Here is a 24,380-nt window from a genome sequence, read left to right as displayed (position 1 = left end):
AGTGTACGTGAACTGATTCCCCCAAAGCTTCCTAATGAGGATTCCCTCTTGATAGTACGGGTACTCTACGACCAAAGAAAATAAAAACGTAGAGGACACATCTTCGATCTTTTCCTTCGAGAGGTAATAGCAATCCGATGTAAGCCTAAGCATCGAGAACCTGAAACATATAGCACACGTTTAGACCACAAAGGCTGTCATCATCATCCAAAACATAAAGTAGGGAAATGCCCTTTCACAATCTTTTTGTCCTTAATATTTTGAGGGGTCCACTTTCCTCATCCATGCCATGCCATTCATTGAGCTTTTCCTGAAATATTAATCTTGGAATAGCATTAGCTCAATGAGCTATATGTTGTTAGGAATTACCAAAACCACCTAGGGATAGTTGCACTTTCAATCTCCCCGTTTGTGGTAATTGATGACAACATATAGATCAAAGCTTTGACAAATGATAATAAGAGTGAAAAACATTGTCGCTTTGAGAAGTATGTGAAAAGTAAGAGCTCCCCTAAATTTGTGCATAGTTTATGATTTGCTTTGGACTGCAAATGCACAAGGAGTTAGGCTCATGGGTTACTCTTCCATGTCACATACATCTTGGTGGAGCGCTCAAAATGATAATAAATAAATAGATGCACTCATCACCAAGAAAAGTGAATGATCATATAAGGATAAAAAGATAATGTCATCCAACAAGCATTAATGTAGCATATGATCAAACACATGATCATCCAAGTATCACGCAGACAGAAAGTATCTCAAACAAGCAAAGCAAATGAAGTTCAACCACCAAAGCAAGAGAGAATAAAAAACAACGCTCTCTCTCGAAGCCTATGATCTATACATTTTTCTCCCCCTTTGGCAACAAGTTATCAAAAAGTTCCTAGAAAATGCATAGCACTAAAACGTCTCTCAGGCTTGGTCTTCAAGTGGTGGTGTCCGGATAACTCCAAGAACGAAGGCTTCAGTCGAAGTAGATGGAGCTGATGGAGTAGGTGCTGGAGCTGGTGGTACTGAAGCTGTAGCTGGTGCAGATGAAGTGGCTCTGGTGTCTGGAACAGGCACTGCAGCAGACCTCTGAGCTCTAGGCACTCTGGCAAATGCATCAGTGGTTGTATTGCCCTTCCTCTCCTGCATATCATCTTGAAGTTGCTCCACGACAGACTGGATCTCCGTTACTTTCACATCCAAGTCATAGAACCTTTGCTCCATGATTCTTTCCAAGCTCTCCTGGTTTTGAGTCAGGGTGGCCAGTCCCTTCTCAATCCTCAGAGTGGATGCAATCAGGTAGCCAAGATGATCTTGCTTGCTCTTCAGGAGATACTGAGATGCTTCTTCAGTAGTTGGCATCCTTACAGCCTTTTTAGCTTTTGCCTTCTCCTTCTTGACTTGTGCGTGCACAGAAGATGGTTCATCCTCATTCATAACCACAATGTTGTCTCGAAGTCTGGATAGATAGGCATGTGCTCCTTGTCCAGCAGATATGTACCAGTGCCCATCTTGGAGTTGACCAGCTCCTGGATCTGTGGGGCATACCCACAACTCCTCTTCTGATCTGCAGCTGTCCTCTTGATCGTTTCAACTATAAGGCTCATGACTTTGAACTTCTGTGGGACATCAAAGATGTGAAGCAAGTTGATTGCATGGCCTCTGATCATCTTGTGATCACCTGACTTTGGCAAGAGAGTGTGCTTGAGGATCCAGTTGATGGTTGGCAATCCTGACAGAAGATAATGTACAGATCCAAACTTATGTGTCTCAAGAGCAGCATCTGGGATCTCCTTGTACATGTGTGCCATGGTGTTGTGATCCTTCTTCTTGTTGGCATAGATATCCAAGTCATCTTCACTCTCTTTTGGGGCATTGATCAACTTCGCCCATTCAGCAACCGTGGACTGGTACCTCGTACCTTCAGACATCCAGACAATCCTTCCATCTGGGTAGAAATGAGCTGTGGAGTAGAATTGCATGATGAGCTCATCATTCCATTTTGTGAGCTTTTGAGCCACAAACTCATCGACTCCACAAGCCTTGAAATTGTCCTGTACACCTGGATAGTGATCCTCATTCTCCTTGATGTAGTCCCAATCGACCCATCTCATGTCACACACTATGGGCTTCTTGTCAAGCAACACTGTCTCATAGAAGTCCTGTTGTTCCTTTGTATGGAACATGTAGTCCACAGCAGTCCTCCTCCTGGTGGCATATGGATCTGACTCTCTCCATAGCCTCAGACCTGAGTCCTTCCTGATCTTCATGTTCTCAGCAACTGGATGAGCATCATTGTGATCTGGGATTTTTGGCTTTAGCTTCCTCAAGATATGTGACTCATCATCTTCTTCTGCCATTTCAGTTTCAGGCACTGGGGCCTTGTTCTTTTCCTCAGCAGGGATGTTTCTGGTGCTCCTCTTCGGTTTTGGCTTTGGAGCTGGAGCAGCAGCCTTTGGAGCAGCCTTAGGCTTAGATGGAACAGCCCCTGCCCTGATGGCATCACCCATAAGCTTCTGAGCTTTGGGTGCTGGTGCAGCTTTTTCTTCCTCTTCCTCTTCAGAATCTCTCATGATTGAGGATCTCCCAAGCACTCTAGCAGTGGTCTTCTTGACCCTCTCTTTCCTCTTCTTCTCTGCTACAACCTGCTCTTTGGGTGCAGATCCCAAAGTCTCTTGAGTAGACGCTCTGGCCTTAGACATTGGAAGTCTCTTTGCAAGCACTTTGGTTTTCATGCCAGGCTTAGTGACAAAAGTTGTGCCATATTCCTTCTTCAGGACTTTTCTCTTTGAGGTGGTTTCTTCTTCCTCAGCCACATAGTAATCATCCTCTGACTCTGAAGTTCTTTTCTTGCTGGCCCAGGTGGCAGCTTTGGGTAAGTTGCTTGGGGTGCTCCTGCTGCCATCATCTAAGCTGCTAGAAGGACTAGTGCCCTTACTCAGGTGAACCTGCTCCTCTGACCTATTCTTGTTGTCACTCTGATCAGATGCAAACACTGACAACAGACCCTGTGAATAGATATAGATGAGATAGTGGATGAGCATCACAAAATGCAGAGGTTTTTGCAAAAGAATGAGTCAAAAACTTAGTTTTAGTTTTCCACAGAAAGCATTTCGGATCAATCGATTTGTAAACTCGGTGATACCGAAGCAGCTGTTGGAACCTAAACTAGTGAACTCGGTCAGACCGAGTCACAGTTTGGTGGCACCGAGACTGCTAGGGTTTCACAAAGTCCTGAACTCGGTCACACCGATTTGCAATTCTCAGTCAAACCGAAAATTACATGTGCAATGGCCCGAGCCGAATCGGTGGTACCGAGTTCCACAACTCGGTGGGTCCGAGATGGTTTCGGCAGAAACCTAACCCTAAATTTTCAATTCACTACTAAACTACGGAGTGTTTTGACTGGATAAGAATGATCTCAATCGTGGCAAGATGCATGGCGAACACAATGTGCTAGGAATCAGATAGGGATAGCACAGTGATTGAGTTCATACCCTAGTTCGGCGATGAGCTCGCTATGGCGGCAACGGCGGGGTTGATTCCCGTTGACGGCGGCGGAGACCAGAGGCAGGAGGCGGCTGGCGACGAGGAGGACGATCCGGAGACCCTGGAGGCAGAGCGGGCTAAGCGCGGGTCGAGGAGGTTCGGAAAGTTTTCCAAAATTTGACCCGTGGGTATATATAGCCAGACCCTGTCGGTGTGACCGAGTGGAACAACTCGGTGGCACCGAGATGCATAACTGCAAGCAGTTAGTGCAACTTGGTGTGACCGAAAAGTTCAAATCGGTTGCACCGAGATTGAAAACCTAGATCGACTTAGTGATCTCGGTATGACCGAAATGGGTGAATCGGTCAGACCGAAACACACAAAGAAGTTTTGGAAGTTTAAGTCTATGACGAATCGAGGACTCCGAGTGCTCCTCACACAGAGTGGTTCGAATCTGACTTGATCAAATTTTGTGATGCAGCATGAATAGAGTTTGAGACGAGAAAAACATAGATAGCTAGAGAAGGTTCTTAGGCATTATTGTCCATCCACTTGGCCAAAAGAAAAGGAAACCAATCAATCAAAACAACAAGTGGATGACCTCGAATGAGTAAATTATGCAACCAACATGCTCACACAATAAAATGGCAAATGAAATATATGGCAAAGCATGCACAAACAATTCTAGCATCTATCAAGCAATTTGCGATGACTAGGTCATCTATATATGAGTATATTGACTTAGGAGTCAAATGAGAACATTTGATCATAGGTCATACTCATCGTTTAAGCACAAGTGGGGTTACCACTTTTACATAAAGCGTTGTTGTGTTCACACCATTAGAGTTGCTTTAACTCAGTTGTTAGAGTAAAGCTCCCCCTAGATGTGAGATCCCCCCTGAGAGGGATGAACTAACCTTGGGTTTTGTCGATGATGACTTCATGTAGATGTTGAAGATGTGGATGCTCTATGTTGATATAGATTATTTGGAGCTATCCTTTGGAGTGAGTTGCACTTTCAATACCTACACGAGTTAGTCCCACAAGGAACAAACAAGGGTATCCATAGACATAGAGTGATGCACACACAAGATGATGTCTATGAAAACTTTAGGTTACCTTGTCCCTTGTCTTACCAACAAGAGGGTTTGTGACTCCTTGAACTAGTGCAAGATGTGGAAGTTGATTGCACTTGTTCTTGCCAAAATGATAAGAGTGAAGTATATTGGCGGAGTCACCCTCAAGAACTCTCTAGTTCTTCTTTTTCGGGATCCACACCATCTTGATGGGAATCCTTGGAGTTGTAGTTGTACTTGATGAAGTGGAACTTGATGTAGTCTTGGGAACCCACTTGACCAAGGCCTTAGGAGCTTCTTCAAATGCATCAATTTCCTCTTGAAGCTTGTCCTTGCCTTTTTGCTTGTGGTCTTGTGGTGGAAGATCATCTTGAGCTTGTGTCCCTTTGGATGAAGTAGGGTCATACTTCTCTTGTTGAGGAACAAACTTCGTCTTGGGGTATTGATCTTCTTCCCACTCAACTCCATTGGCATTGAACTTTCGTTCAAAACCAATACCTTGATTCTTCCGGTGCCTTCTTTGCTTGCGTACAATTTCCTCGAATTGCTTACTCCCGGCAAGACTCTTGTAAACACCTTTCTCTATAATTCCCTTCAATAAGCTATTTTCTTGCTCAAGTGTAACTTGGCTAAGAGAATCATTAGTGGAATCAAGAGAACTACTAGAAGCAACAACATTGGATTTAGCATGATTATTGTTACTACTAGAGGAAGAATCTTTCTTGTTCTTGTTACTAGACTTGACTTGAGGCATGTAAGTGGATAAGAGTAAACGCTTGGCAATGTAAGAAGAACTTTTCTTGCGAAGATCATCATTGATTGCCTTTAAGAACTCATGCTCTTGCTCAAGGTTGAGCTTTTCAAAACGTAATTTCTCATGAGTCCTTAAAAGTTCTCGATGATCTCCTAAGATAGTATCATGAGCTAACTTAAGAGTGTTTAGTTCTTTAGTTAGAGACTCAATCTTCTCCTTATTATTGTCATTTGTTTCATTATAGTATTCATCACTATAGTTGTCAACAAGCAACTCATCATCACCTAACAAGTCATCTTCATCACTATTGAAATCAACATATTCGGAGTGTGATACCTTTGGACCTTTGGCCATGAAGCATCTTCCAATTCCTTCATTTGGTGAATCAAATATGTCGTAGGAGTTGGTTGACACAAGTGCTAGTCCCGGCAACACCTTCATCTTGAGTATATTCGGAGTCGGAGTGATAGCTTCTCTCGGAGTCATTGTCGGAGTCGGAGCCGGATACCCATTCACCAACATGAGCTTGATGTCTTCGTTTTGTGTAGCTCCTTGATGACTTGTCCTTCCTCTCCGAATCCTTGCTTCTCCGAGGGTGTCTTCATTCATATCGATCATCCCTACTCCTTCTCTCCCTTGATGGTGATTCTTCTCTTCTACTTCTTCTTTTGGGAGAATCTTCTCTTCTCTTGTGGGGAGTCGTACACTCATTGGAGTAGTGTCTGGGTCTTCCACAATTGTAGCAGTTTCGCTCTCGACTGGATGATCTTTTGTCATTGTAGGAACTTGACTTGGAACTTCTCTCCTTGCTTCTACTCTTGTAGAACTTGTTGAAGTTCTTCACCATTAGGCTCAATTCTTCATTGAAGGTTTGTTTCTCACTTGATGATGTGGGAGCTTCACATGAGGCTTTGTAAGCACTACTTGACTTGTTATGGAGCTCCTCCTTATCCTTGAGTGACATCTCATGAGCAACAATTCTTCCAATGGCTTCCATTGGCTTGAGATCTTTGTAATTTGGCATCATTTGGATCAATGTGCATACGGTATCGTATTTTTCATCCAAGGCTCTTAGGATCTTCTTGATGATGAATTTGTCGGTCATCTCTTCACTTCCTAAGCCGGCAATCTCATTTGTGATAAGAGCAAGCCTAGAGTACATTTCAGCGACACCTTCACCATCCTTCATTTTGAACTTGTCAAGTTGACTTTGAAGCACATCCAACTTGGATTCCTTAACGGAGTCGGTACCTTCATGCATGTCAATAAAAGTATCCCAAATTTCCTTTGCATTCTCAAGACGGCTGATTTTGTTGAATTCTTCGGGGCACAATCCGTTGAAGAGGATATCACAAGCTTGAGCATTGTACTATACCATCTTCAACTCATCTGTGGTAGCTTCACGATTCGGTTCTCTCTCGTCAAAGAATTCACCTTGCAAGCCAACACACAAATAGCCCGAACGGCGGGGTTATGTCCAAGAATATGCATTTTCATCTTACGCTTCCAACTAGCAAAATTAGTACCATCAAAGTAAGGACCTCTACGGTGATAATTTCCCTCGCTAGACGCCATACTCTCTTAGGTTGTGAAACCAAGGCTATGACCACCAAAAGCTATGGAAATTAAAGCAAATGGAGACCAAGGCTCTGATACCACTTGTAGGATCGAAAGTATGTCTAGGGGGAGGTGATTAGACTACTTGACCAATAAAAATCTATCCTTTTCCCAATTTTAGTCTTTGACAAATTTTAGCTATCTTAGCACAAGTCAAGCAATCTTAACACAATTCAAGCAAGCATGCAAAGAGTATATGAGGAGCGAAAAATAAAGCACGCAACTTGCAAGAATGTAAAGGGAAGGGTTTGGAGGATTCAAACACAGTAGGAGACACAGATGTTTTTGTCGTGGTTCCAATAGGTGGTGCTATCGTACATTGATACGTATCCGTCATATCTACTTTTCCAAACACTTTTGCCCTTGTTTTGGACTCTAACTTGTATGATTTGAGTGAAACTAACCCGGACTGACGCTGTTTTCAGCAGGATTGCCATGATGTTGTTTTATGTGCAGAAAATAAATATTCTCGGAATGACCTGAAACTCCACGGAACATCTTAGAAAAAATAATAAAAAATCCACGCCAAAGATGAAGACCAGGGGGGCCACACCCTTCTCACGAGGGTGGGGGGCGCCCCCCTACCTCGTGGGCCCCCTGGAAACCCTCCGACGCCAACTCCAACTCTATATATTTGCTTTCGGAGAGAAAAAAATAGAAAAGAAGAAATCATCGCGTTTTACGATACGGAGCCATCGCCAAGCCCTAAAACCTCTCGGGAGGGCTGATCTGGAGTCCGTTCGGGGCTCCGGCGAGGGGGATTCGTCGCTGTCGTCATCATCAACCATCCTCCATCACCAATTTCATGATGCTCACCGCCGTGCGTGAGTAATTCCATCGTAGGCTTGCTGGACGGTGATGGGTTGGATGAGATTTATCATGTAATCGAGTTAGTTTTGTTAGGGTTTGATCCCTAGTATCCATTAAGTTCTGAGATTGATGTTGCTATGACTTTGCTATGCTTAATGCTTGTCACTAGGGCCCGAGTGCCATGATTTCAGATCTGAACCTATTATGTTTTCATGAATATATGTGAGTTCTTGATCCTATCTTGCAAGTCTATAGTCACCTACTATGTGTTATGATCCGGCAACCCCGAAGTGACAATAATCGGGACCACTCCCGGTGATGACCATAGTTTGAGGAGTTCATGTATTCACTATGTGCTAATGCTTTGTTCCGGTTCTCTATTAAAAGGAGGCCTTAATATCCCTTAGTTTCCAATAGGACCCCGCTGCCACGGGAGGGTAGGACAAAAGCATGCAAGTTCTTTTCCATAAGCACGTATGACTATATACGAAATACATGCCTACATTACATTGATGAATTGGAGCTAGTTCTGTGTCACCCTAGGTTATGACTGTTACATGATGAACCGCATCCGGCATAATTATCCATCACTGATCTGGTGCCTACAAGTTTTCTATATACTGGTTTACGCTTATTTACTTTCCTGCTGCTACTGTTACAATCACTACAAAATACCAAAAACATTACTTTTGCTGTCTTTACTTTTGTTACCGTTACCACCACTATCATATTACTTTGCTACTAAACACTTTGCTGCAGATACTAAGTTTCCAGGTGTGGTTGAATTGACAACTCAGCTGCTAATACTTGAGAATATTCTTTGGCTCCCCTTGTGTCGAATCAATAAATTTGGGTTGAATACTCTACCCTCGAAAGCTGTTGCGATCCCCTATACTTGTGGGTCATCACGACTAATTTCTGGCGATGTTGCCGGGGAGCATAGCTCTATTCTTTGAGTCATTTGAGATTTATATCTGCTTATCATTATGAAGAACTTGAGAGATCCAAAAACCAAAATCTATCCCTCAACTACGAGGGGAGGTAAGGAACTGCCATCTAGCTCCGCACTTGATTCACCTTCTGTTATGAGTAAGTTTGCGACACCTACATCTGCTTCTGCTATTCGTTCCGATATGTCGCATGTTATTGATGATGCCACTTCTGCTATGCATGATACTTATGATGAAACTGCTTCTATGTCTGATACTACTGTGCCCCTTGGTGAATTTCTTGATGAACAAATTGCTAGGGCTAGAGAAAAAGAAACTATTGAATCTGAATACGATGATGATAGTGATGATGAAAATATGTCTATTATTCCTGAGGGCTATCTTTTTGATATGGAATCTTCTACCGCTATTTTTGCTTGCAAAGATAGATATGAGTTTAAGAGGTTATTAATTAAATGGAACAAAGAATCACTTAGAGATAAAATGAGACCCGACCCTACTTTTGCTACTTCACCTATATGTGTTCCTGATAAGGATTATGAATTCTCTGTTGATCCTGATATAATTACTTTGGTTGAATCTGATCCATTTTATGGCTATGAATCTAAAACTGTTGTGGCACATCTTACTAAGTTAGATAATATAGCTGCCCTGTTCACTAATGATGAGAGATCGCGTTACTTTTATATACTCAAAATATTTCCATTCTCATTAAAGGGTGATGCTAAGATATGGTTTAATTCTCTTGATCTTGGTTGTGTGCGTAGTCCCCAGGATATGATTTATTACTTCTCTGCTAAATATTTCCCTGCTCATAAGAAACAAGCTGCTTTGAGGAAAATATACAACTTTGTGCAAATTAAAGAAGAGAGTCTCCCACAAGCTTGGGGGAGGCTTCTCAAGTTACTTAATGCTTTGCCTGATCATCCTCTTAAGAAACCCAAAGTACTTGATATCTTTTATAATGGACTAACCGATGCTTTCAGAGATTACCTGGATAGTTGTGCTGGTTCTCTTTTCAGGGAAAGAACACCGGATGAAGCTGAAATTCTATTGAATAATATGTTGACAAATGAAAATAATTGGGCACCTCCTGAGCCAGCTCCTGCTCCAATTACTGAGCCTATTCCTAAACCAACTCCGAAGAAGAGAGGTGTTCTATTTCTCAGTCCCGAAGATATGCAAGAGGCAAAGAAATCTATGAGAGAGAAAGGTATTAAAGCTGAAGACATTAAGAATTTACCTCCTATTGAAGAAATACATGATCTTAATTCACCGCCTGTTGAAGAAACTTATGGTCTCAATTCTTTATTTATTGAAGAACCTCCTGACCCCGATATCCCGACACAGGTAGTAAAGGTAAATTCTCTCTATAGATATGATAAAGCTGAAATCCCTCCTACTAAAATTGCTAGTCATTGCTTGGATGAGTTTGATAACTTTATGTATAAGCAAGACGACTTCAATGCTTATTTTGGTAGACAATTAAAAGAGAATGCTTATATGATTAGACGCTTGGGTGATTATATGGCTAATATTAAAGATGAACTTAAACTTGTTAGCAAACATGCTTCTATGGTTACCACTCAAGTAGAACAAGTACTTAAGACTCAAAAAGAAGTGCTTGATGAAATTAATAGTAAGAAAAATGATTATGCTGTTAGAGTGGCTACTAGAACTGGTAGAATGACTCAGGAACCTTTGTATCCTGAAGGCCACCCTAAGAGAATCGAGCAAGATTCTCTGAGAAATAATATTGATGTTCCTAGTTCTTCTAAAAAGAAGAAAAAGAAAAATGATAGAATTGTGCAAACTTCTAGTGAACCTATTGCTGAACCACCTGATAATCCAAATGATATATCTATGTCTGATGTTGAAACACAATCTGGTAATGAACATGAACCTAGTGAAAATGTTAATAATGATGTTCATGATGATGCTCAACCTAGTAATGACAATGATATAGAAATTGAACCTGCTGTTGATCTTGATAACCCACAATCAAAGAATCAACGTTATGATAAAAGAGACTTTGTTGCTAGGAAACATGGTAAAGAAAGAGAACCTTGGGTTCAGAAACCCATGCCTTTTCCTCCAAAACCATCCAAGAAAAAGGATGATGAGGATTTTGAGTGCTTTGCTGAAATGATTAGACCTATCTTTTTGCATATGCGATTAACTGATGTGCTCAAAACAAATCCTTATGCTAAATATATGAAGGATATCATTACTAATAAAAGAAAGATACCGGAAGCTGAGATTTCCACCATGCTTGCTAATTATACTTTTAAGGGTGGAATACCAAAGAAACTTGGAGATCTCGGAGTACCTACTATACCTTGCTCCATTAAAAGAAATTATATTAAAACTTCTTTATGTGATCTTGGAGCCGGTGTTAGTGTTATGCCTCTCTCTTTATATCGTAGACTTGACTTGAATAAGCTGACACCTACTGAAATATCTTTGCAAATGGCTGATAAATCAACTGCTATACCTGTCGGTATTTGTGAGGATGTGCCTGTTGTGGTTGCAAACGTTACTATTTTAATGGACTTTGTTATTCTTGATATTCCCGAGGATGATAGTATGTCTATTATTCTTGAAAGACCTTTTCTTAATACTGCAGGGGCTGTTATTGATTGCAACAAAGGCAATGTAACTTTTCATGTTAATGGTAATGAGCATACGGTACACTTTCCGAGGAAACAACCTCAAGTTCATAGTATCAATTCTATCGGAAAGATTCCATCGATTATATTTGGAGGTTTTGAATTTCCTCTTCCTACTGTCAAAAAGAAATATGAAATACTTATTATAGGGGATGTGCATATCCCCGTTGAGGTAACTTAGTGTTATTCAAAATTTCTCCGGTTTCGTGATTATCGAATTGAGTTTGTTAACAAGACTTGATCAACCTTGTTGGTGGATTCTTTTTGATGAGCATGAGATAGATGAAACTAGAAGCACAAACTTCTGTACCCTCTCTATATTTTCTGTTAATTAGTAGAAATAAAGTAAAAATAGTATTTTTCTGTCTGTTTCCTGGCTTATCCGTGCAATATAAAAATATTCCGAAAATAAAAGTCCTCAGAATGACATGCCAATTTAATATGATTTTTTTGGGAATATTTGAGGATTTACTGTTCAAAAATCACCACGGGAGGAGCTGCCACCTGGCCATGAGGGTGGTGGGCGCCCCCCCTCTAGGGCGCGCCCCCCTGCCTCGTGGGCCCACGGTGGCCCTCCTCCACTTATCCCAACACCCATCTTCTTCCTCTGTCTCACACAAACCCGAAAAACCAACTCAAGCACGAGTTGCAGCCACTTTTGCTGTGATTTTCTATCTCCTTGCTCAAAGCACCTCTCGCAAAACTGCTTGGGGAGATTGTTTCTTGGTATGTGACTCCTCCATTGGTCCAATATGTTTTTGTTCTAGTGTTTTATTCTTTGCAAATTTGTGCTGCATAGGTGACCATGTTCTTGAGCCTGCATGTCAAATTTATATGGTTCCAAGTAGTTTTGATGCATGATATAGGCTCTAGGCACTTGTGGAAGTAGTTGCTATCAGTTTTATTGAGTTTGGTTTACTTTTATTTTGAAGTTACTAAAAATTTCAGAATTTTTCAGAGAAAAACAATACGCTTAGGAAGATGTTCCAAGGTGGTTCCTCTAAGAAGTAAGTACCCAGGATTGCTATGCGCGATGCTGACGAGGATCCACCAAGAGACGCTCCAGTACGTCCTTGCGAATGGCCGTCGGAAAATGTTATGGACCGTGCAGGAATTAAAGAAGAATTTAAAGCATATTTGCGCAATGCCGGTCTTGAGGATTTTGAGGCTAACAAATGCCCCCAGTATCATGGTCTCACAAGTTCATTTGTGAGGAGGTTTGAGTATTCATCTTCGCGTAATTCTTCTTCAGTCATGTTTGATCTCTATGACAAATCTTATACCATGGACTTAGAGGATTTCACTTCTGCTTGCAAACTTCCATCATGGGGTAGTGTTATGGATCCCCCTAAATCTGAATTTAGAAACTTTCTTGCTAGTATAACTGTAGGGGAATCTAGAGATATAATGCAGGCTACCATAGGGAGCATTCACTTTCCTGCTATACATTATTTTGCTCTCTTCATCGGTAGATGCATAAATGCTAAGGATGAAGCATGTCACATGTGTGTCCCTGATCTTAGCATTCTTAGGAGTGCTATGTTAGGAGACCAATCTTATCATATGGGAGCCATTGTAGCTCGTAGGTTGCATCATAATAGACATAATGGAGATTTCTTTGGAGGAATTTATGCAACCCGCTTAGCTCATTTTCTTGAAATAGACATTCGTGAGGGTGATACGGAGTTGCCTCCTGCATATTTAGATTATAACTCTATGGCTTCGCACCAGTTTGTCGAGAGGCCTGAATCACCTCTCTTATATCGTTTAATTTTTGATAAACGACATGTTTTCTGTATTACTCTCCCTGCTCCTGCCTTCTTTGATTCACAGACAAAAAGAAGATATGTTATTACCAGAGAGGAGGCAGAAGAGTACGAGAGGAGCGGAGGCAGCTCGACTCCATGCTGCAGCTCAGCAGGCGATAACCGCTGCACATCAGTTTGATCCCAACTATTCTTCATCATCACAGTACGACCCCAACAACTATTATTATGGATATCCGCCAGGCCAGCCGTGGCCATAGACCAACTTAGGCCAAAAGCCTAAGCTTGGGGGAGTACGTATTTCCCACCGACATTACATTTATGTTCACACACACTCATTGCTAGATGTCGGTGCTCATACTTTTTCACTGTAATATCCATGCTAGTTTATTTCATTTTATGCTTTCTTCTTGTGTGTTTGTTAAACCTTAAGAAAAACAAAAAAATAGTAGTAGTTTATTTTTCTGCTGTAGTAGTAATAATTAAAAAGAAAATCCAAAAATATTTCCCGTTCTTCTTTTGCTTGTTGGGAGCTTTCCCGTGTAAATAGTTTTTATTCCTTTTTCTTTGGGGGTCAGTAGGAGAAGACCATAATTAAATTGTTGAAGTGGATCTTATATGCATTATTGTTGAATTAACCAAAGAGCCCATATTGCCTTGTCTTCTCCTGTTTATTGAATGCTCGCAAATTCCGGCTTAGTCCAATGCACGTACACTCTTATTATTATTCACACCGTTCGGTCGTGCAAGTGAAAGGCAATTATGATGATATATGATGGACTGACTGAGATGAGAAAAGCTCGTATGAACTTGACCTCTTTTGTTTTTGTAAATATGATGAGTCCCTCGTTCTTGATTCAGCTTATTATGAATAAACATGTTTGCAATGAAAATTAGAGACCGTAGTTGCTTGTGCCATGCTTGATTAGGTATGAGTTATAATGATTTACCTTGTGTGCCAACATGCTATTGAGATGGTTATGATGTGGTATGATGGGGTGGTATCCTCCTTTGAATGATTTAAGTGACTTGACTTGGCACATGTTCACGCATGTAGTTGAAACAAATCAACATAGCCTTCACGATATTTATGTTCATGGTGGATTATATCCTACTCGTGCTTGCATCCAATGTTTATTAATTTTAATGCATGTGTGTGGCTGTTGTCGCTCTCTAGTTGCTCGCTTCCCAGTCTTTTGCTAGCCTTCACTTGTACTAAGCGGGAATACTGGTTGTGCATCCAATCCCTTAAACCCCAAAGTTATTCCAGATGAGTCCACTATACCTTCCTATATGCGGTATCTACCTGCCGTTTCAAGTAAATTTGTATGTGCCAAACTCTAAATCTTCAAATAAACATTCTGTTTTGTATGCTCGAATAGCTCATGTATCAACCAAGGCTATCCTTATCTTCCATGTTAGGCGGGTTATTCTCAAGAGGAGTGGACTCCGCTCCTCACTCACGAGAAAATGGCTGGTCATCGGGATGCCCAGTCCCATACTTTATGCAAACTAAATCAAAATTAATTGCAAACAAAACTCCCCCTGGGACTTGATGCATGTTGGAGGCACTCGTTGTTTCGAGCAAGCCATGGATTGATGTTTGTTGGTGGAGAGGGAGTATAAACTTTACCATTCTGCTTCGGAACCACCTATAATGTGTGTAGCATGGAAGATATCGCCATCTCTCGGTTGTTATGTTGACAATGAAAGTATACCGCTCAAAATACAATTTATCTCTATTGTAAAACCGAGCTCTGGCACCTCTACAAATCCCTGCTTCCCTCTGCGAAGGGCCTATCCATTTACTTTTATGTTGATTCATCACCCTCTTATTAAAAAGCACTATCTGGACAGCACAGCTGTCATTTGCATTCATCACAATTAATCTATGTTGGGTATGACTATGATTGGATCTCTTTTACCATGAATTACAATGTCTAGTCAGTCCTTGATCTTTAAAGTTGCTCTGCATTTATGTTTTGCGGTCTCAAAAAGGCTAGCGAGATACCATCTTGTTATATCATATTATGATTGTTTTGAGAAAGTGTTGTCATCCGAGATTTATTATTATGACTTGCTAGTTGATTATGCTATTGATATGAGTAATTATGAGACCTAAGAATTATTGTAAATGTGGTTAGTTATGATTTATGCTAAAAACTTGAATGCTGGCCTGACATAGTTACCATAACAAGAGCAAATAGAGTTTGTAAAAAAAATTCTTTCTTTCTTTCTGTTTGTCAACTGAATTGCTTGAGGACAAGCAAGGGTTTAAGCTTGGGGGAGTTGATACTTCTCCGTCGTATCTACTTTTCCAAACACTTTTGCCCTTGTTTTGGACTCTAACTTGTATGATTTGAATGGAACTAACCCGGACTGACGCTGCTTTCAGCAGAATTGCCATGATGTTGTTTTATGTGCAGAAAACAAATATTCTCGGAATGACCTGAAACTCCATGGAACATCTTAGAAAAAACAATAAAAAATCCTCGTCAAAGATGAAGACCAGGGGGGCCACACCCTTCTCATGAGGGTGGGGGGGCGCCCCCCTACGGCACGCCCCCTACCTCGTGGGCCCCCTGGAAACCCTCCAACGCCAACTCCAACTCTATATATTTGCTTTCGGAGATAAAAAATTAAAAAGAAGAAATCATCGCGTTTTACGATACGGAGCCGTCGCCAAACCCTAAAACCTCTTGGGAGGGCTGATCTGGAGTCCGTTCGGGGCACCGGAGAGGGGGATTCATCGTCGTCGTCATCATCAACCATCCTCCATCGCCAATTTCATGATGCTCACCGTCGTGCGTGAGTAATTCCATCGTAGGCTTGCTGGACGGTGATGGGTTGGATGAGATTTATCATGTAATCGAGTTAGTTTTGTTAGGGTTTGATCCCTAGTATCCATTAAGTTCTGAGATTGATGTTGCTATGACTTTGCTATGCTTAATGCTTGTCACTAGGGCCCGAGTGCCATGATTTCAGATCTGAACCTATTACGTTTTCATGAATATATGTGAGTTCTTGATCCTATCTTGCAAGTCTATAGTCACCTACTATGTGTTATGATCCGGCAACCCCGAAGTGACAATAATCTGGGCCACTCCCGGTGATGACCATAGTTTGAGGAGTTCATGTATTCACTATGTGCTAATGCTTTGTTTCGGTTTTCTATTAAAAGGAGGCCTTAATATCCCTTAGTTTCCAATAGGACCCCGCTGCCACGGGAGGGTAGGACAAAATATGTCATGCAAGTTTTTTTCCATAAGCACGTATGACTATATACGAAATACATGCCTACATTATACTGATGAATTGGAGCTATTTCTGTGTCACCCTAGGTTATGACTGTTACATGATGAACCACATCTGGCATAATTATCCATCATTGATCTGGTGCCTATGAGTTTTTCATATACTGGTTTACACTTATTTACTTTCCTGCTACTACTGTTACAATCACTACAAAATACCAAAAACATTACTTTTGCTGTCTTTAGTTTTGTTGCCGCTACCACCACTATCATATTACTTTGCTACTAAACACTTTGCTGCAGATACTAAGTTTCCAGGTGTGGTTGAATTGACAACTCAGTTGCTAATACTTGAGAATATTCTTTGACTCCCCTTGTGTCGAATCAATAAATTTGGGTTGAATACTGTAGGATCGAAAGTATGTCTAGAGGAGGGGTGATTAGACTACTTGACCAAATAAAAACTTAACCTTTTCCCAATTTTAGTTCTTGGCAGATTTTAGCTATTTTAGGATAAGTCAAGCATTCATCACACAATTCAAGCAAGCATGCAAAGAGTATATTGGCAGCGGAAAGTAAGGCATGCAACTTGCAAGAATGTAAAGGGAAGGGTTTGGAGAATTCAAACGCTATTGGAGACACGGATGTTTTTCCCGTGGTTCGGATAGGTGGTGCTATCCTACATCCACGTTGATGGAGACTTCAACCCACGAAGGGTAACGGTTGTGCGAGTCCACACAGGGCTCCACCCAAGGGCAACGGTTGCACGAGTCCACACAGGGCTCCACCCATGAAGGGTCCACGAAGAAGCAACCACCCACAAAGGGTCCACGAAGAAGCAACCTTGTCTATCCCACCATGGCCATCGCCCACGAAGGACTTGCCTCACTAGCGGTAGATCTTCACGAAGTAGGCGATCTCCTTGCCCTTACAAACTCCTTGGTTCAACCCCACAATCTTGTCGGAGGCTCCCAAGTGACACCTAGCCAATCTAGGAGACACCACTCTCCAAGAAGTAACAAATGGTGTGTAGGTAATGAACTCCTTGCTCTTGTGCTTCAAATGATAGTCTCCCCAACACTCAACTCTCTCTCATAGGATTTGGATTTGGTGGAAAGAAGATTTGAGTGGAAAGCAACTTGGGAAGGCTAGAGATCAAGATTCATATGGTAGGAATGGAATGTCTTGATCTCAACACATGAGTAGGTGGTTTTCTCTCAGAACATATGAGTAGAAATGGTGTGTGTGTTCTGATGGCTCTCTCATCGAATGAGAAGGAGGTGGAGGGGTATATATAGCCTCCACATAAAATCCAACCGTTACACACAATTTACCAATCTCGGTGGGACCGAATCAGAAAACTCGGTCTGACCGAAGTAGTAAACCTAGTGACCGTTAGGAATTTCGGTGGGACTGACACACAACTCGGTAGGACCGATTCGGTTAGGGTTTTGGGCATAACGTAATCTCGGTGAGACCGATTACACAAACTCGGTGAGACCGAATTTGGTAATTAGCTAACCAGAGAGTTGGTCAGGCAAACTCGGTGGGACCGATTTGCTCTTTCGATGAGACCGAGTGGAACTCGGTGAGACCGAAATGTTACAAAGGGAAAACACTGAGTTTACATTGCAATCTCGGTGGGACCGATTCGCTCTTTCGGTGAGACCGAAAAGTTACGAAAGGGAAACAGAGAGTTTGCAACCCCATCTCGGTGGGACCGAGATCCTTATCGGTAGAACCGAATTGCTAGGGTTTGGCAGTGGCTAATGACAAGTGAAACTCGGTGGCGCCGGATAGGAAGAATCGGTAGGACCGAGTTTGGCTTAGAGTTTAGGTCATATGTGAATATGGGAAAATAGTTGAGGGTTTTGGAGCATGTCATTAAGCACATGAAGCAAGAGGTTCATTAAGCAACACCTCATCCCTCCTTAATAGTATTGGCTTTTCCTATGGACTCAATGTGATCTTGGATCACTAAAATATAAAATGAAGAGTCTTGAGCTTTTGAGCTTGAGCCAATCATTTGTCCTTAGCATTTTGAGGGTTCCACTTTCACATCCATGCCATGCCAATCATTGAGCTTTCCTGAAATAATCATCTTGGAATAGCATTAGCTCAATGAGCTATATATTGTTATGAATTACCAAAACCACCTAGGGATAGTTGCACTTTCAAATACTCTACCCTCGAAAGCTGTTGCGATCCCCTATACTTGTGGGTCATCATACATCCACGTTGATAGAGACTTCAACCCACAAAGGGTAACGGTTGTGCGAGTCCACGGAAGGCTCCACCCACGGAGGGCTCATGAAGAAGCAACCTTGTCTATCCCATCATGGCCATCGCCCACGAAGGACTTGCCTCACTAGCGGTAGATCTTCACGAAGTATGCGATCTCCTTGCCCTTACAAACTCCTTGGTTCAACTCCACAATCTTTGTCGGAGGCTCCCAAGTGACACCATGCCAATCTAGGAGACACCACTCTCCAAGAAGTAACAAATGGTGTGTTGATGATGAACTCCTTGCTCTTGTGCTTCAAATGATAGTCTTCCCAACACTCAACTCTCTCTCACAGGATATGGATTTGGTGGAAAAAGGGTTTGAGTGGAAAGCAACTTGGGGAAGGCTAGAGATCAAGATTCATATGGTAGGAATGGAATATCTTGGCCTCAACACATGAGTAGGTGGTTCTCTCTCAGAAAAAGTGTATTGAAAGTGTAGGTATGCTCTGATGGCTCTCTCCACGAATGAAGAGTGGGTGAAGGGATATATATAGCCTTCACACAAAAACTAACCGTTACACACAATTTACCAATCTCGGGAAGACCGAAGTGAAAAACTCGGTCAGACCGATTTAGCAAACCTAGTGACCGTTAGGATTTTCGGTAAGACTGAGATGCAACTCGGTAGGACCGATATGGTTAGGTTAGGGCATAACGTAATCTCGGTGTGACCGATTACACAAACTCGGTGAGACCGATTTTGGTAATAAGCTAACCAGAGAGTTGGTCAGGTAAACTTGATGGTACCGATCGCTCATTTCGGTGGGACCAAAATGTTACGAAAGAGAAACAGAGAGTTTACATTGCAATCTCGATGGGACCGATCGCTCATCTCGATAGGACCGAAACGTTACGAAGGAAAACAGAGAGATTACAACCCCATCTCGGTGTGATCGAAATCCCTATCAGTGAGACCGATTTACTTAGGGTTTGTGGCAATGGCTATGACATTTGAAACTCGGTGACTCCGGATAGAAAGAATCAGTAGGGCCGAGTTTGACTTTTTGGTTTAGGTCATATGTGGATGTGGGAAGGTAGTTGAGGGTTTTGGAACATATCACCAAGCACTTTGAAGCAAGTAAGCCATTAAGCAACACATCATCCCTCCTTGATAGTATTGGCTTTTCCTATAGACTCAATATGATCTTGGATCACTAAAATATAAAATGTAGAGTTTTGATCTTTGAGCTTGAGCCAATCTTTTTGTCCTTAATATTTTGAGGGGTCCACTTTCCTCATCCATGACATGCCATTCATTGAACTTTTCCTGAAATATTAATCTTGGAATAGCATTAGCTCAATGAGCTATATGTTGTTAAGAATTACCAAAACCACCTAGGGATAGTTTCACTTTCAATTAGTGTCTCAACACTAATCGTATTTCACATATACCTTTGCCGTCCTCATGCAGCAGCAGTATCGACTATTTTTACCATCAAACCATTCCGAGTCTCGTCTTCCCCCTCAGGTCATCCATGTAAATAGTTGATGCTCTCAATCTCCTCGAGTAGTCTTATAATTATTGCTTCTCGTGAATGACCTGCATAAAACATATAGCTAGGCATTTATCAAACACATGGGGATTGTTACAAAGAAAACACCATGCAGTCGAAGGACGGTTCTCAAAAGACCTATGCAAACCAGATAAACAGATGGTAAATAGCAGTAACCAATTAAAGACCACCGAACTGCAGGCTCTATAATATATTCTGGGTTGAAACAAAAAATTACATGTGCATCTCCCGTACAGAGAATGGCTTACCGTTGAAGAAGCTTACTATCTCTTTCTATATGGACCATTTTCTTCCTTTATCCAGGGTCAATTCTTAGTTTCTTGTTACAAAAAATTAATCAAATAATTATCTGTTCAATCTTAAGTCATCATTAAAAAAGATGACATGAGATAAAAATATCCAACGAAATCAACATGCTATGAGAAACTAAAAGTTCATTCATATTGTATTTAAACTGGATTCAGCATTACTAAGACTCAAAAATTATAAATTCAAAACCACACGGCAGGCCTTGTATGCAAGCAACAAACATAAGAAAGAATATGACGCTCACTTGAACAAGCGTTTAGAAAAACTGCAACAAATTTACTCCACGAGGATGGCCCAGATTTGGAAGTGTGCCATGATGTGTGCAAAGACCCCGCTACCAAAAATGTCGTCATAGTCTATCTGCATGCGCACTGTGACAGCAGTCCATCTATGCCAGCTGTGGGATTGCACAGGGATCCCCAGCAGTCGTACACATGGTCCGAGCAGCTTGAGTGGATGTGCTTCTGTCATAGCTCCAAATTAACAGAGTTTTCTCTTTGCCGTACATATATGGGGGGGGGGGGGGGGGGGGGTTACCTTCTTGTCAACATTGACACAAGATGACCCCGAAAACCCTCTACATTGTTGCTAAGTCAACACAAACATACTAAACACACTCGTTGGTATGAATAGTGATGAACGGTTTAGTGAAAGCCAAGGTATGAAAAATTATAAATGTTCACAACAACATAAGATCATATTTGCACTGCCATATGTAACGTAAGACAACCAATTCAGCTCAAATATGTATGCATTATATTAGCAGGAAGAGCAAAAAGATCACTTCCAGTTAAGCAGTTGCTATGATCAGGTTAACAGATTGACAAATTGGTTTCTGTTAGTCCTCATTCAGTATAGGATAAGCCATGAATATAGAAGGGAATAAAACAAACTAAACATCACATACATCTTGAATATAGCGAGTAAAGTTAGCAGACTATTGGACAATAAAAACTTACAGCATGCCTTGTGGTACAAAAACAGTAGAATTGGTAGATCAGTGGAGTACAGAAGATTTAAATATTATTTTGCCAATAGTTCAATCTGAAACTAATATATCTTTTTATGTTAATTCTCTAAAACTAATACAAGGGTAACTATCTTCTTAGATTTGTGATTAATAATATACTTTCTCTTGTCCATGCAATTGAACATTAATTTGATTGATAGACTTTCTCTGATCCATTACCTACAGTCAATTTATTTTGAACTTCTACTAATCTTGCAAGCTACAAAATCTGCAACTATGAAGAACCAGATCCAGTTTACTTGCAAGAATATATTAATGAACAACATAGCATGGCGTTCGACTATTTGTAAACTTGTTCATTAAGAAGGCAACATCTGCATACTAATGGTTCCTGCTAGGTCACAAAAATTACCTGCATGCGAAAACCTTCACAGTATCATCCTTTGAAAATATTGATCGCCCCCTGATTGTGACATACTCATATGGTTAGGTCACACCAAAAAGGAAGCTAAAAACAACTATGGAGCAGGCGAGCATTACCTTGGGCTTGGGTCTCTGCTCGGAGGTTAACTGCAGGGCGGATGACTTGAAAGCATCGGGGGAGAGCGTGACGCCACAGCTTCTCGCCTCCTCCACCTCCTCCTTCCTGCCTGGTCAATATCGAGTTTCTTGAAGAAAAAAAAGGAACACATCAATTGAGTTATCGACAACAACTTTCCCGAGAAGGACATGCTGTAGAAAAGAAATAGTGATCCTAGGCTAAACCATGATGGAAAAGCACAAACATCTGACCATCGGTTAGATGACGGAGGAGAATCTTCGTTCAAGCACTTCTCCTTTTCTGAAGGTATGTGCACCGAGAAAACAATATATTTTCAAGCAAAATAATATTCTCATGTGTAGCAGGGCAAACTGAATCTTCTCAGCATCAATCTCGTGAACCAGTGCACTATAAAGCAAAATATACAATCATCTTCTTTTCAGCTTAGTATGCATACACTGACGCAGCACCAAAGCGTACTTTCAGCAATTTTTGTAATTTTAGGAGTCATTATCATTGCTCATCAACACAAAGAATGATTATTTACACAACAAAATTAACAGAACATCCCATGTGTAGGTACATAAGTAGAAAGAACAAGCTAGCCTCATTGGGTTATTTTCTGAAGGTATGTGCATTGATAAAAATAATCAAACCATGACCAGGTGACCATGCTACAAATGTTCACCATTCTACACAGAGTGAGCAAATAGGCAATCAATGGAAACATGACAAATTTATTAAATTTGGCATGAAAAGATCCTTCAACACGAAATCAATTATACTTCTAGCCCCTTTAAACATCGTCATACCAAAGTAGCCAGAATTATCCTGTACAATCCATTTAATCTAATATTTTTCTTGGTTATGCAAGATAAAGAATAATGATATTGGGTGATAGCCTCATAGGCATCATCTATACGTCTGCCAAATATTAACAACCAATGTGTTTAACAAAGGTTATCGCTCTAACCTTATTTTCCAGCGACTTCTCCCAATTGAAGTTATTGCCCCCTTTGATTTCCCAACAGAAATTCTTTGAATCCTGCACTCGTAACACAAGTAGTTATGCGAATGCACACACAAACTTTGAAATGTGAAGGCATTAACCCTAGTTCAAAAAATAATAATAACCGAATAGCTTAAGGCCTCCAATAGTCAGGCATTAGAGTAGACTGAACCTTGATCATTGTTTCTGTAACACGAGATATTCAGAGGACCCAATCACCAGTTCTTCCAACACAACCTTGATCGGAAAAATATTAGCTTGCATAAGACAGTAATAAGATCACTTAAATCAAATCATTGCAGAAATATGCCTTATAGAGCCGTGTCTTATTAGGGACGCATCCATTTATTACACATCAAAAACACAGTAGACAGATAACAGTTAGTGCACATATTCAGAATGCCAGAAGATCTCCAAGATGAGATAAGTCGACATTCAAGTGTCCAGAATCGGGGAATGCTTAACACCCGTGGTATCCTCCCATCTAATACGAGCTAACCGGTGACCCAATCATCAGTTCTTCCAACACAAGCTTTAATGTAACACAACTTCTCCCAATTCCTATAACTTGCATATGACAGTAATAAGATCACTTACATCAACTTTCCGCAGAATCGGGCTTGGCCGTAAATTGGGGCTGGCGAAGGAGTCGATGACCTCATGCAGTGCGGAGCCTAGAGAGGGAGGACCCGTTGAGCGATGTGAGCTCGTGGATCACGACCAGCAAGGCCGACGTGACAGCGGCGCTGGCCTCCTTGGAGCTGACGGCATCCACGAAGGGCGCCACAGCATGGCGACCGGGAGCGAGGGCGAGCATCACCGGCGGGGGAGAAGGCGAGCGAGGGACGGGGGCTCGACAGAGCGGCGTCATCAGCAGCCGCACATGGGTTGGCGGCTAGGGTTAGCCGCAGGGGCGCGCGCAGGGAGGGAACGGCGAGGAGGTGATGTGCATCGATTGGGGCGACAAGGGTGAGCCGCGCTGGTGGCGGCCGGCGCGTGAGTCGGATGGCGTCGGCCAGAATCAGAGGGGCGGCGGCGGCGGCGGATCTCAGAGGCGGTGAAGGGCTCAGCGGCTGGGGGAGTCTTTTCTTGAGCATCAGTACAGACACAAGCGCTTATATACACGCGCATACACTCATTCCTATGAACGCACACACGCACACCCTACCCCTATGAGCACCTCCGAAAGACTGAGCGGCATATCATCTTGAGATTTACGAAGTCACAGTAGGCGCCTCGTCATCGACGGGAACGTCTCCTTCCACTGAAAGCGCATCGCCGGAAATCCTGAAATAAATCCAGGAATAATACGAGCACCAGGATTTGAACCCTAGTGGGTTGGGGATACCACTGTCCACCTAACCATCTCAGCGGC

At 41.8% G+C, this 24,380-nt stretch overlaps 1 long non-coding RNA gene across 10 annotated transcripts; it reads right to left on the bottom strand.

Annotated features, from left to right (window-relative positions):
* Nucleotides 1–263: 263 nt before the first annotated feature.
* LOC125523495 (uncharacterized) lies at nucleotides 264–24,160 on the bottom strand. Of its 10 annotated transcripts, XR_015610618.1 has the most exons (6): nucleotides 23,603–24,160; nucleotides 23,178–23,242; nucleotides 22,970–23,041; nucleotides 22,248–22,404; nucleotides 21,996–22,123; nucleotides 18,688–21,918 (listed from the first exon to the last, which is right to left on the bottom strand). It is a non-coding gene; the product is annotated as an uncharacterized LOC125523495 (long non-coding RNA). The 10 variants fall into 10 exon arrangements; XR_015610617.1 differs by having other exon boundaries at nucleotides 18,688–19,929; nucleotides 20,055–20,202; nucleotides 21,868–21,918; nucleotides 22,248–24,160; XR_007290270.2 differs by having other exon boundaries at nucleotides 23,178–24,160.
* Nucleotides 24,161–24,380: the final 220 nt, after the last annotated feature.

The sequence above is a fragment of the Triticum urartu genome, chromosome 7A (genome assembly GCF_056163025.1).
Source record: "Triticum urartu cultivar PI428250 chromosome 7A, HENAU_Tu73, whole genome shotgun sequence".
Lineage (NCBI taxonomy): Eukaryota > Viridiplantae > Streptophyta > Magnoliopsida > Poales > Poaceae > Triticum > Triticum urartu.
This window is presented reverse-complemented; position numbering and strand designations above follow the sequence as displayed.